The 14,238-nt window shown below is 54.7% G+C and overlaps 1 protein-coding gene across 1 annotated transcript in view; it reads right to left on the reverse strand.

Moving 5' to 3' along the window:
* The window catches only part of PGM2L1 (phosphoglucomutase 2 like 1), a 57,018-nt gene that overhangs the window by 24,773 nt on the left and 18,007 nt on the right, over nucleotides 1-14,238 (reverse strand). The window lies entirely within an intron of this gene.

Here is a 14,238-nt window from a genome sequence, read left to right on the forward strand (position 1 = left end):
AAACATAAATGCATAAAATGCTACTCCATCAGAAGGGAAATGCCCTCTGCATTCTTCTAACAGCTACCTTCACCATTCCACAGATGTGAATTATGGACTGTATTTGGGAGGGTCTCGAGAACACTGTCAGTCAAACACAGAGAATTAAAAACACACTTCCACAATTACTCCAAAGCTCAGAAAGAATGCATTTATAAGCAGTACATGATACAGCCACTAAGCAAACAGAGTTCTCCAAAGAAGACTTTGGTATTATATGATCTGAAATCAGAGTATAGAGAGAGGTTTTATTAGCCCTGCAGAGAAGGATCTGGGGGTCCTGGTGGATGAAAAACTGAACATGAGCCAGCAGTGTGCTCCTGCAGCTCAGAAAGCGAATGGGATCCTGGGCTCCATCAGCAGAGGGGTGGCCAGCAGGGACAGGGAGGTGATTGTCCCTCTCTGCCCTCATGAGGCTCCATCTGCAGTGCTGTGTCCAGGTCTGGGGCCCTGGCCTTAGTGCAGCCTTCAGTACCTAAAGGGAGCCTATAAACAGGAGGGGAGTCAGCTCTTGGAAAGGGTAGATAACAGCAGGACAAGGGGAAATGGTTGGAAGGTGAAGGAGGGCAGATGGAGGTTGGATGTCAGGGGGAAGTTCTTTAGGCTCAGAGTGGTGAGGTGCTGGAACAGCTGCCCAGAGAGGCTGTGGATCCCCGTCCATCCCTGGAGGTGTTGAAGGCCAGGTTGGATGGGGCCCTGGGCAGCCTGGGCTGCTGTGAAATGTGGAGGTTGGTGGCCCTGCCTGTGGTGGGGGGTTGGAGCTTCATCATCCTTGAGATCCCTTCCAACCCAAGCCATCCTATGATTGTGTGATTTATCTGTAAGAGCTAGCTCCTTGCTGAAGGAAAAGTAAATTCTACTTCCGAAAGAGGTACCTGAATCTGTGAGTGAAACAACATTTTGTTTGTTTGACTTAGGGAACATAAAGACAGCAATTGCTTTGTGCTTTGCAGTGAAGTCCAGTGACATCCCATCCACCTATTCAAGGTAAAAAATTAAAAACAAAATACAGTGTAAATGAGTGAGCTTGATAGACAGCAATAGATGAAGCCCTGTGCCAGCAGGAAACGGGAAAGGGGAGGGAGGTCTCTATTTGCTATAAAGGGAGTTCCCGAGTTGCTGAAAGGGTTTCTGGTCCCAACCAGAGGGGCACAAACATCACACAGCAGGGCTGAGTGCTAAAAATGAATGCTCGTGCATCCTGAGCCTGCATCTGAATCCCACTGCCAAAAGGAATGGGCACGTGAGAAGGAAAAGGTCAGCCAAGCACAGCAGGAAGAAGTAATGCGCATCTGACACTTGGCTATAGACATTAATTACACTTAGGAAGGAACAGCAGCTCTGTCAGCTGCACGTAGAGAGTGCACATTTACTACTGTTCACAGTTCAGCTGAGAGTGATCAGATATTGCACTGAAAGGCATAATTCAAACGTTTACCTTAGGGTCCACAAGGTAGGAAATGCCAATCTCCCATGCCAATTGCATGCAGCACATCATGTTGGTAGCAGAGGGAACACCCACTGCTGATCACTGAAGTCTCCCTTAGAGCATCTCTAGAACTGTGCTGCTTCCAGCAGGAAAGAAGGGTTAAAAAAGGCAGATGGAATCCAAAAGGCAAGAGTGAAACCCTGCTGGCATTTAACACAGAGGTCAGGCAGCTGCAGAGCTGTGAGTAAGGCAGCAGCTCTGCACAGGGAGCAGCTCAGCAAGCCAAGGAAACCATTACTCACAGCATGGCTGGGCAAGGCCTGGAGGAATGCAAACCCATGGGGTGTTGCTAAGGGGCACCCAGACAGAAAGCAAATGACTGATGGGAAGAATTTGAGGCTAGAATGCTTGAAACCCTCATCTCACACTGTCATAATGCAGTATATAGCTCCACTTTAAAGAGTGGAGAGTGAGAATAGTGAGGAATAGAGAGGCTGTGGATCCCCGTCCATCCCTGCAGGTGTTCAAGGCCAGGTTGGATGAGGCCCTGGGCAGCCTGGGCTGCTGTGAAATGTGGAGGTTGGTGGCCCTGCCTGTGGTGGTGGGTGGGTTGGAGCTTCATGATCCTCGAGGTCCCTTCCAACCCTGGCCATTCTGTGATTCTGTGTTAGCACCAAGCTCCATTAGCTCAAAAACACCAACTTGGAAGGAGTGAAGTCCACCGTCATCAGCATTGCCTGGATGAGTCCATCCACAGCACTGCTCATTGCAACACAGATTCCTTTCAGATTACCAAGTGCTGTATTTGGCTGTTCTTTTCTGAATATCCTTAAAAAAAAACACAACAGCAAAACACACGGGTGCCCAAAGGTCCTTGCTTTTCAAGCAGCAGTAAGCTCTGCTGTTGCATACTGGAACAGACGAACCTTCATTCAGCTCAGAGCCCCTCCAGCCACGTGTTTGGGGAGGGCAGAAGGAAGCTGTTCAGAGCCCAGCAGCCACAGCAGGTCCCAAGAGAGGGACCTTGTTCTGATAGGTGCTGAATTCCCAAAATGAGCCTCCAGCTCTCCTACAGGCGATCGCTGGGAGCTGCCCAGGCACCATTGTGTCAGGAGGAAGAATGATAAGAATGATCAGCAGAAGAATGATAAGACAGCAGGCTGTCTTGCAGCACACGGGGCAGCCACCGAGGACCCACTCTAGTGGCTTTAGTGGCTTTAGCAGGGTGTGACTGCTGTGATAGCACTGTGTGCAGGGGCCTAAGCTCAGCTCAGGGTGTGACATCTTGCAGAAGCAGCACTGAGTGTCCCCACCGATGGGAGTGACGGATCCCCCAGAGCCTCTGAGCCCCACTGCTGCCATTCAGAGGACACCTCGCTGGTGGCAAAGCACGTGGCACAGAGCAGGGTGCTTAAAAACCATAGGGACCGAGCTCCCAAAGGCAAAAAGGCCAGAGTGCTGCACTCCTAAGCCTGCACCCGCTGAGCACACAGGGCTGCAGCCATCTGCTGTTAGCAAAACAGCTCCCCAGGCACACGTGCATGGGGCAGAAGGCAGCAATCAAGAGGCAGCAGCCACTGCTGCTCCTGGTGCGGGTGGGGAAAGGACCAGCACACAAGGAGGTGACAGATAAGGTGATGGCAGCAGGGAAGGGAAGGCTGACACCACCTGAACGTGGCTGGGGCCAGAGAAGGGGTAAGGAAGGAAAGAGATGCTTGTAACAGGGTTAGAGCTGGGTTTTTGAGTTTGGCTCTTCTTTATTTTTCCCCTTTCTCCTTCCTGCCTTATTTTCTCAGCCTTACACCTGAATGTTAGACCCTTTCAGTATCCAATATATCCTTGGACATAAGGAAAAAGTCTCTTACAGTGAAGGTGGTGAGGCACTGGAACAGGCTGCCCAGAGATGTGGTGGATGCTCCATCCCTGAACACTTTCAAGGTGAGGCTGGACCAGGCCCTGGGCAACCTGACCTAGCTGTGCTGTCCCTGTTCATTGCAGAGGAGTTGGACTACACTGGCCTTCAGAAGTTCCTTTCAACTCTGAGGATTGTATGATTCTATGTTGTACCCCTGCCACAGAGGGGTTAGGGACAGCTCTCAGTGCCTGGGCTGCACTGAGCAGCAGGAGGGGATAGACAGAATTAGTGGAGCAAAAAGGAATACCCCCATCTCTCCATCTCTCAGCTCTGCTCCCATTCCCCCAGCCCAGCATGCCACCAGCACCCTTATGGTCAGGGCACACCCCTGGCTCCTGCCCAGCTCATCACCTTACCAGCAGCAGAGTCCAGCTTGCCTTGCTGCAGGGCTTCCTCCTGCCCCTGTGTGCCTGTAGCATTTAATCTCCCAGCTGGTCCATTTCCTCTGAATAACCCTGCCCTCAACCAGTTGGCACCCAGTGCCATGGCTGTGAGTGCCCTCAGGTATGTTCACCCACCATTTTGAGATGTAAATTTGCAAAGTGCTCTCTATTTGTAAACAGCTTTGAGGCTTGCAACTTGATAGATGGGAAATGAAGAGGACCCAGAGGTCAGGCATTATTTGCTTATCCCATTTCAAGCTGCCTCTGCCAAGCACAGTCAGGGATTCTCACAGGGAGCAGTGCTCAGCAGCCTAGCAGAGCTTCTCTGAGCCTCACGTTTTCCTACAAAGTTGCTGTATTAATATATAGACGTAGCAATACTGAAAAACAAGGATTACTTCCTTATAAAATGTTGTCATTCGTGCCTCTAACTTCAGTTCTTAGCCAGGAGCTTTACATAACTTGCACTGCTGGTGGAATGAAGCTAAAGGTGGCTGCAGTGGTTATACTTTGAGCAGAGGAAGGAGATGAGCCTTTTGGCAATGTGAGGTGAGTTTCAGCAGCTACCTCCAAAGATTTTCTGCCAGAATCAGACGTACAACAGAACTTTGGGGTCAGGTCCCACAGCAGTTGAGATCCTGCAACATCAGCAGTTGGGGTTTTATTATTAAAAAAATCATCATCATCATCCTATTCTCTGCTGAATTCAGTATTAGATTCAGTTCTTCACATATTGCACAATTGTTTACTGAAAGAACTGCATTTCTTTTCCTGCAGCTCATCAGGATACGTAATCTGAAGGCACAGGAGAATGAGGTGTAGGGGCATTAACTAATTATTTTACTGCTTCTTTCTCTTCCAGCCATGTTAACAACACGTACTGAACACCAGAATCAGGTTTCAAGGCGAGTATCCTGCCAAAATAACTGGCCATTTACAACTCCCACAGCAATCACTTTGGTTCTGCAGCCACTCTCTACCCTGAAAGAAGGGAGGAATGAAAAATAAAGTCTCAACAAATCGACAGACACCAACTAAGCAAACACAGCTCCAAACCCACCATAGCATCTCATTGCAAGATCTGCAACCCAGCAGGAATGCTGCACTGTAGCAGAGCTGAGTGCCCTACCCGTGTAACTTAAGAGCAGCTTGAGACATCAAGATGCAGCCTCTACTTAAACCTGTAGGCATTGTACTCCATAGGTAGGTTTCCTATCATATATCATTCCTCTGTGGCAGCTGACTGGAGGGACACTTACACCAACAGTTCACCTTGCTCTGCTTTGCTCCTAAATCCTCCCTCGAGGAGTCCCCAGCTCTCTGTAGCAGTTATCTTTCCTTCAGAGCTGAAGTCAGGTTGAAAGAACATTGTAGGTGCCCACCCAAAATGAACAGTGGAATCTTTTTGCCCCGTGCAACCGAGACCCAACTGTCCACACCACCAAAACCACCAACCCACCAGCACTCTGCACTAACAAACACCATCAGATCCCAGGGCAGGCAGTATCATGTCCTGTCCCACACTGTGATGCCCCACTTTGGGGATGCTCCCCTTGCTTGCGGGTGCTTCATCTTCGCTCAGGGGCTGCACTCAAGGCAAGACCTGGGCTGGCACTTCAGCATTCCTCTACAAGATGTTCCTACAAGGAAAAACATCTTGCTTGCTGCCATCCAGGCTCCACTCCTGTCGTGCCATATGCCCTGGCACACAGAAGAGTGTTCATGGCAGCACTGTGCATGTGGAATATGCCCTGAATGAGCCCTGAATACCAATAGTAAGGTGAGAACCTAATGGTCTTGGCTGAGGAGAAGCTGAAAAACAATGAGACCACTTGGCCACCCTCTGTTCCAAAACCACACTTCCTCAAACACCTCCTGAATGCCCTTCTGACTCAACATGCTTGTTATCTGGCTGTTCAAAAGCCATCCTACCCCAGAGCAAACATGTGGGCTGGTGGATTTTGGAGGTAAGAAAAATCCTTGTAGAAAGGGGAAGAGTACCAACATGTGTGGAAATACATTTCAGAGATGAACTCTGAGGAAAACGAGGAGGAAGGCAAAAGGCAAGAAGAAGGAACAGTTCTCAGAAACCACATTTGAAGTGAAGCGTTGCACAGGCAGTAGCAGGTGGAAGATATGGAATATCTGAGAATAAATCTTTCTGCATCTGGAAAGGGACAGGCAAGCTGTAACGCAGGCAGCCCTACAGCAGTGGGTGTAGCAGGTTGGGGAGGGGCTGCAATGGCCTGGCAGCAGATAGGAAGATGATCCACACTGGAACATGAGAGCATGCATGGCCAAAGCAGTGCAGTAGGGCACTGCTCCTCCTGCCTCTCATCACCTCCTGTTGGGCTCCAGGTAAAGATGGGAGAAAGGCAATGGCTGGGAACGCCATGCAGACATGGGCAAAGCACCATCAGACATTTAGGGATGAACAACTGATCATTTATTACACGGACGGCGGAAGGCAGCAGCCCCATGGCAGGCAGCACCAGCCCTGCTATGGCACGGCCACGTTGCCGGGGGCAGCCACCAGCTCCAGGAAGCAGCCTGCAGCTGGCACAGCCATGTCACAAGAGCACAAGAGTGGGGGGGGCTGCGTTCCAGAGCCAGCTGGGTGTCACAGCAGCCCGGAATGCTGAGCAGAAGGGCAGTGCCAGCCACACATCGCCGCCGAGTAGCCGAGTGAGCCAGGGCTGTGGCGGGCAGGAGCAGCCCATGGCGATGGATGGGGCTGCTCCTCCTCTGCCTCACAGCCACACGCGGGGACGGGGACACAGCAGGACGGCGAGACGCTCCTGTGCTCACCCACAGCACACAGAAGTCGCTCCCAAACTGGAGCCCGCCTCGCTCCCCAAGGACCCGGGCAGCTCCCCAAGGACCCCTGGCCCTGCCCCAACATTTGCTGCTGCTTTGCTGAGCCCTGACCCCACTGCAGGTGCTGGCACCGGACCTACTGATTGCAGTGGCCCTTTCCACACAGCCCTGGGGACAGCAACCCGGTGAGCAGGGCTGTGCAGGGGAGGGCAGCACAGGGCAGCAGGGCAGGAGGCTGCTCCTCTTGCACTTCCCCTCTGCCTTGCAGATGGACAGCCCAACACCAATGGCTCCAGATGATGAAAAGGGCCTCAGCTCAGCCCACCAAAAGGGTGTCCATCAGAAAAGATAAGTCAGCTCCAAACTGGAGCCTGTCGTGCTCCTACAGCACCAGGGAAGCTCCTGAAATCCCCCTGCCCTCACCTCAACATTTGGTGCTGCTTTGCTGAGTCCTGGCCCCACTGCAGGTGCTGGCACTGGACCTGCTGACTGCAGTGCTTGGGTCAACGTGGCATTGGTGACCCAAACGGCCAAGGAAACCATTTTCAGAGCAGCAACCCGGTGAGCAGGGCTGTGCAGGGGAGGGCAGCACAGGGCAGCAGGGCAGGAGGCTGCTCCCTTCTTCCTTCCTTCCCCTCTGCCTTGCAGATGGGCATCCGCACCAAGATGGAACCAGAGCAGGACACACGCCTGTCCTCAGCTCTCCATCTGGTCTCCGTGCTCCCAGGACAGCCCTGGGGACACAGGCAGCCCCACACAGCCATGGAAATGGCTGGCAGAGCAGCAACCCGGTGAGCAGGGCTGTGCCGGGGAGTTCAGCACAGGGCAGCAGGGCAGGAGGCTGCTCCTTCCTTCCTTCCCCTCTGCCTTGCAGATGGACAGCCCAACACCAATGGCTCCAGATGCCCAAAAGTGATGGAGCTCAGCCCTCCAAACTGCTGTTCACGTCTTACAAAGAAGGTAAGTCAGCCCCAGACTGTAGCCTGTGGTGCTCCTAAAGGACCATGGAAGCTGCCCAAGGACCCCTTGCCCTACCTCCATGTTTGGTGCTGCTTTGCTCAGCCCTGTGCCCTGTGCAGGTGCTGGCACCAGACCTGCTAATTGCAGTGGCTCTTTCCACATAGACCTGGGGACACAGGGAGCCCCAGACAGCACTGGAAATGGCTGGCAGTGCAGCAACCCGGTGAGCAGGGCTGTGCAGGGGAGAGTAGCACAGGGCAGCAGGGCAGGAGGCTGCTCCTTCCTTCCTTCCTCCCCTCTGCCTTGCAGATGGACAGCCCAACAGCCTGCCAGCACCTTCAGTGCTGCACACATCAGCGCCTCCAGGAACCACAAGGATGGTGTGAAACAGAACTCTGAAGACCAGGACGGAACAAGAGCCTAAAAGGGATGGATGGGCCCAATGCAGAAATACCACAGGCACCACGTCCAGAACAGAAGGAAGCACCGTAAGCGAGCGCTGCTGAGACCGGGATGGAAGTTGAGGAGCCACCAAGACTGCCAGCCTTCCTGCCTCGACCCCCAGACAACCACCGAGAAACCAGCACACAATTAAAGACTATTTGCACAACCTTCAGAATAAACTTTCTCATTCCTTACACCTGTGCTGCTTCTTCCTTCTCGTGGAAGCCATACTGCAAAATCTGGGGGGCGGGAGGGGTTCCTTGCAGTCGTCGTCTCTACATATCAATGCATCTCCATGCACCTCTATGCTGGAACGCTCAGCACAGCACAGCAATGCCCTTCCCTGCCTCCACCGCTGTCACAAGACATCCCCATCACACCTCACTGCTAACACAGCTGCTCACGGCACCAAGTTTCACTTTCAAGGCGCTCCTGATGGACTTCACGGAGCAGGACATCTCCAAACAGGCACTGAAGCGCAGCCCTCCTCTTACTGCAGGGCTTCCCCAGCTCACACCGCACCTTCAGCTCTCAGCCACGGTTGCACCTTAATGCACCCGGGGCCCCAGCCCACCCAAAGTCCCCTGCTTCAACAGCTCTGGGTTTCATTCCCCGTGCTTTCATGCCACAGCTTTCCACAAACACAAGTCGTTCTGAACAACTTCTCCTCTCCTTTGTGGCCGCCTTTCTGATTTCTCCCCTCCAAACCCACAAATCACCCAAAAGCCTCAGCAAGAAAGGAATTTTGCCAGCTGCGGGATGGGAGCAGGTGGCTGCTCTGGCACTGCCACAAGCACTTCCTTTGCACAGCTCTCCAAAGGCACTGAAACTAGCAGTGACACTCAGAGAAACAAGGAAAACACGCAGCGATTCCTCGTGGGAAGGGGTAACACAGTGCCCTGTGCAGTGTGTGCGGAGAGGAGTGCAGTGGGATCCCCCCGAGGCTGCTGAGGGAGCTGCTGGAGGTGGGAGCCCAGACGCTTTCCATCACCTCTCGGCAGTCCTGCTCAGCTGCAGGGCTCCCAGAGGACTGGGGGCTTGCCAGCGTGACCCCATCTCCAAGAAGAGTCAGAAGGAGGATCCGGGAACTACAGGCCCGTCAGCTCTGTGCCAGCTACAGAGCTTGTGGAGCAGATCATCTGGAAAAGCTCACAGGGCACGGGCAGGACAAGCGGGGGATCAGGCCCAGCCAGCATGGGTTTGTGACAGGCAGGTCCTCCTCCAGCAACCTCAGCTCCTCCCGTGAGCCACTGACCCACCTGGAGGATGAGGAAAGGCTGCTGACGTAGTCTGCCTCGACTTCAGCAAAGCCTTTGGCACCGCCTCCCGCAGAATTCTCCCAGCAAAGCAGCAGCCCATGGCTGGGACACGGGCGCTCTTGGCTGCGTGAAGAACTGGCTGAGGGCTGGGCCCACACAGTGGAGGTGAATGGAGTCACATCCAGCTGGCAGACGCTCACCAGTGCTGTTCCCCAGGGCTCGGTGCTGGGCCCTGTCCTGTTCAGGTCTTTGTTGAGGACCTGCACGAGGGCACTGAGTGCACCCTCGCTGTGTTTGCAGGTGGCACCACGGTGGGGAACTGTGCATCTGCCTGGGATTAGAAAGGGCCTACAGAGGGTCCTGCACAGGCTGATTGCTGGGCTGGGGCCAATGGCATGGAGTTCAACAAGGAAGCAGGGCAGGAGGCTGCTCCTTTCTTCCTCCCCCTCCGCCTTGCAGCAGGGCATCCAGACCAGCATGGAACCAGAGCAGGACACACGCCTCTCCTCAGCTCTCTGAATGGTCTCCTCGCTTACAGGACAGACAAGCCAGCCACAAATGATGGCCTTTCTCAGTCCTAAAGGACTCTGGCAGCTCCCTAAGATCCCCCTGCCCACACCCCAACATTTGGTACCGCTTTGCTGAGCCCCGGCCCCACTGCAGGTGCTGGCACTGGAATTACTGGACCAAGGATGAAAGTTAAGAGCAATGAAGACCGACAGCCTTCCTACCTCGACCCCCAGACTTCCACTGAGAAGATAACTCAGAATTAAAGACTAATTTAAAAGCCTTCAAAATAAACTTTGTCATTCGTTATAGCCACGGTGCTTCTTCCATCCCGTGACATCCACACACTGTGAGCTCTCAGGGGGGTTTCCTTATTGTCATCATCTCTTTCTACTTATGCACCTGCATATCATGGTATCAAAGGATGGTTTGGGTTGGAAGGGACCTTGAAGCTCACCCACTCCCAACCCCCTGCTGGAGGCTGGCACACCTCCCACAGCCCAGGTTGCTCACAGCCCCATCCAGCCTGGCCTTCAGTGCTTCCAGGCAGGGGGCATCCACAGCCCGGCTGGGCAACCTGTGCCAGCGTCTCACCACCCTCACAGGACAGAATTTCTTCCCAATCTCTACTCTAAATCTACCCTCCGCCACTTGGAAGTCATTTCTCCTCATCCTGCCTCTACCTGCGCATACAAAAAGTCCCACCCCAGCTTTTCTGTAGGTCCCCTTCAGGTCCTGGAAGGCCGCTATAGGGGCCGCCAGGAGCCTGCTCCATTCCTGCATTCCACTCCTGACAGCCATCCCATCAAATCACAGTGATGCCAGTGACATCAGAGCCCTGGAGGCACACACACACCTGCCACATTTGTTGCTCCATCCCCAAGCTCTGTGCGTTATGAGCAGGCATTTGAGCTGGGCTCCCATTGAGGCACATTTACCTACTGCAGTTCTCTTATCCTGCACCTTTGGTGCTATCTCACTGCCCTGGGATCCAGCTCAGGCCCACAGCATCCATGACCATCAGCAGCCTCAAAGCGGGATGGACTGAGGATCCCTTCCCAGGCTACTTAAATTAAAGCCCCCCAATTAAATTGGAAAGCTGGATGCCAAAGATGGCCTTCCTCTTCTCACAGACCTGGCTGTGAACTGCATGCTGACATGGGCAAAGCACCATCAGACATTTAGGGATGAACAACTGATCGTTTATTACACGGACGGCGGAAGGCAGCAGCCCCATGGCAGGCAGCACCAGCCCTGCTATGGCACGGCCACGTTGCCAGGGGCAGCCACCAGCTCCAGGAAGCAGCCTGCAGCTGGCACAGCCATGTCACAAGAGCACAAGAGTGGGGGGGGCTGCGTTCCAGAGCCAGCTGGGTGTCACAGCAGCCCGGAATGCTGAGCAGAAGGGCAGTGCCAGCCACACATCGCCGCCGAGTAGCCGAGTGAGCCAGGGCTGTGGCGGGCAGGAGCAGCCCATGGCGATGGATGGGGCTGCTCCTCCTCTGCCTCACAGCCACACGCGGGGACGGGGACACAGCAGGACGGCGAGACGCTCCTGTGCTCACCCACAGCACACAGAAGTCGCTCCCAAACTGGAGCCCGCCTCGCTCCCCAAGGACCCGGGCAGCTCCCCAAGGACCCCTGGCCCTGCCCCAACATTTGCTGCTGCTTTGCTGAGCCCTGACCCCACTGCAGGTGCTGGCACCGGACCTACTGATTGCAGTGGCCCTTTCCACACAGCCCTGGGGACAGCAACCCGGTGAGCAGGGCTGTGCAGGGGAGGGCAGCACAGGGCAGCAGGGCAGGAGGCTGCTCCTTCCTTCCTTCCCCTCTGCCTTGCAGATGGACAGCCCAACACCAATGGCTCCAGATGATGAAAAGGGCCTCAGCTCAGCCCACCAAAAGGGTGTCCATCAGAAAAGATAAGTCAGCTCCAAACTGGAGCCTGTCGTGCTCCTACAGCACCAGGGAAGCTTCCTGAAATCCCCCTGCCCTCACCTCAACATTTGGTGCTGCTTTGCTGAGTCCTGGCCCCACTGCAGGTGCTGGCACCGGACCTGCTGACTGCAGTGCTTGGGTCAACGTGGCACTGGTGACCCAAACGGCCAAGGAAACCATTTTCAGAGCAGCAACCCGGTGAGCAGGGCTGTGCAGGGGAGGGCAGCACAGGGCAACAGGGCAGGAGGCTGCTCCCTTCTTCCTTCCTTCCCTTCCCTCTGCCTTGCAGATGGGCATCCGCACCATGATGGAACCAGAGCAGGACACACGCCTGTCCTCAGCTCTCCATCTGGTCTCCGTGCCCCCACGACAGCCCTGGGGACACAGGCAGCCCCACACAGCCATGGAAATGGCTGGCAGAGCAGCAACCCGGTGAGCAGGGCTGTGCAGGAGAGGGCAGCACAGGGCAGCAGGGCAGGAGGCTGCTCCTTCCTTCCTTCCCCTCTGCCTTGCAGAAAGACATTCTGGACACACACAGTACCAAAGCACCACAGCCTCTGCCCAACAACCCGGGTCTGCACCTGCCCAAGGCACCCACCGAAGCATGAGGAAAGCACCTGCCCTGTTCTGCACTGCTCTGCATTCCTACAGTCAGCCTGAGGATCCACACTGCACGGACAGTGGCAGCTCCCCAGCACATCCCAGCTACAGACCCAATCGCAGACCTACACACACACGGATGCTCTCAAGGACAAAGGCAGCTGCTCTACGCTCACCTCATCTTTGTTGGAAGCTGATCAGAGCATCTCAAAATTAAAATAACCTTTCAAACAGACTTCTTGATTCATTAAGCTTGTCTGCTTCTTGTAACATCTCTTTCAGGAACCTTCTGGGGGTTTTCCTTATCATGTTCATCTCCTTTTATTTGTGCATCGTAATTATATTCTCTTCTCATTTGTGATCATCTTTCTCCCCTTCCCATTTTTATTCTCAGACATTCACCTACAAGTTTTATAAAGTGTATTGTAAGCTGAAGGAGACCCATGAAACCTCACTGTGGCCTTCCAATACTTGAAGGAAGCATATAAATAGGAGGGGGAATGGCTGGTTACAGGGGTGGGTGGTGATAGGACAGGGGGAATGGTTTTAAAGTGAGCCAGGGGAGGTTTAGGTTGGATGTGAGGAGAAAGTTTTTCATGCAGAGGGTGGTGAGGCAGTGGAACAGGTTGCCCAAGGAGGCTGTGGATGCCCCATCCCTGCAGGCATTCAAGGCCAGGCTGGATGTGGCTCTGGGCAGCCTGGGCACACAGCAGGGGGTTGGAGCTGGGTGAGCACTGTGCTCCTTTGCAACCCAGGCCATTCTGCGATCCTGTGATTCTAAGAATGGGAGCAGGTTGTTGGTTTGGGATTACCACAATTACCACCACCACACACCAGCACCCCAACCTCAGCACCTCACACTGACTTAGTGCACAGACCTGCCTGTATACGATCTGCTGGACCACTAACACCAATCACACCTTTCCCTGGGCACTGGTTTAATAACCAGTGTGATAACCTTCTCCCAGGCCGACTCCCACACAGCCTTTCTGCATGTAAACTTTGTGCATCTGGAAAGGGACAGCAAGTTGTAACACAGGCAGCCCTAGAGCAGTGGGTGCAGCAGGATGGGGAGGGGCTGCAGTGGCCTGGCAGGAGACAGGAAGATGCTCCACATGGGAACATGAGAGCATGCATGGCCAAAGCAGTGCAGTAGGGCACTGCTCCTCCTGCCTCTCATCACCTCCTGTTGGGCTCCAGGTAAAGATGGGAGAAAGGCAAGGGCTGGGAAGTGCATGCTGACATGGGCAAAGCACCATCAGACATTTAGGGATGAACAACTGATCATTTATTACACGGACGGCGGAAGGCAGCAGCCCCATGGCAGGCAGCACCAGCCCTGCTATGGCACGGCCACGTTGCCAGGGGCAGCCACCAGCTCCAGGAAGCAGCCTGCAGCTGGCACAGCCATGTCACAAGAGCACAAGAGTGGGGGGGGCTGCGTTCCAGAGCCAGCTGGGTGTCACAGCAGCCCGGAATGCTGAGCAGAAGGGCAGTGCCAGCCACACATCGCCGCCGAGTAGCCGAGTGAGCCAGGGCTGTGGCGGGCAGGAGCAGCCCATGGCGATGGATGGGGCTGCTCCTCCTCTGCCTCACAGCCACACGCGGGGACAGGGACACAGCAGGACGGCGAGACGCTCCTGTGCTCACCCACAGCACACAGAAGTCGCTCCCAAACTGGAGTCACCTCGCTCCCCAAGGACCCGGGCAGCTCCCCAAGGACCCCTGGCCCTGCCCCAACACTTGCTGCTGCTTTGCTGAGCCCTGACCCCACTGCAGGTGCTGGCACCGGACCTGCTGATTGCAGTGGCCCTTTCCACACAGCCCTGGGGACAGCAACCCGGTGAGCAGGGCTGTGCAGGGGAGGGCAGCACAGGGCAGCAGGGCAGGAGGCTGCTCCTTCCTTCCTTCCCCTCTGCCTTGCAGATGGACAGCCCAACACCAATG

The sequence above is a fragment of the Meleagris gallopavo genome, chromosome 1 (genome assembly GCF_905368555.1).
Source record: "Meleagris gallopavo chromosome 1, MGAL_WU_HG_1.1, whole genome shotgun sequence".
NCBI lineage: Eukaryota > Metazoa > Chordata > Aves > Galliformes > Phasianidae > Meleagris > Meleagris gallopavo.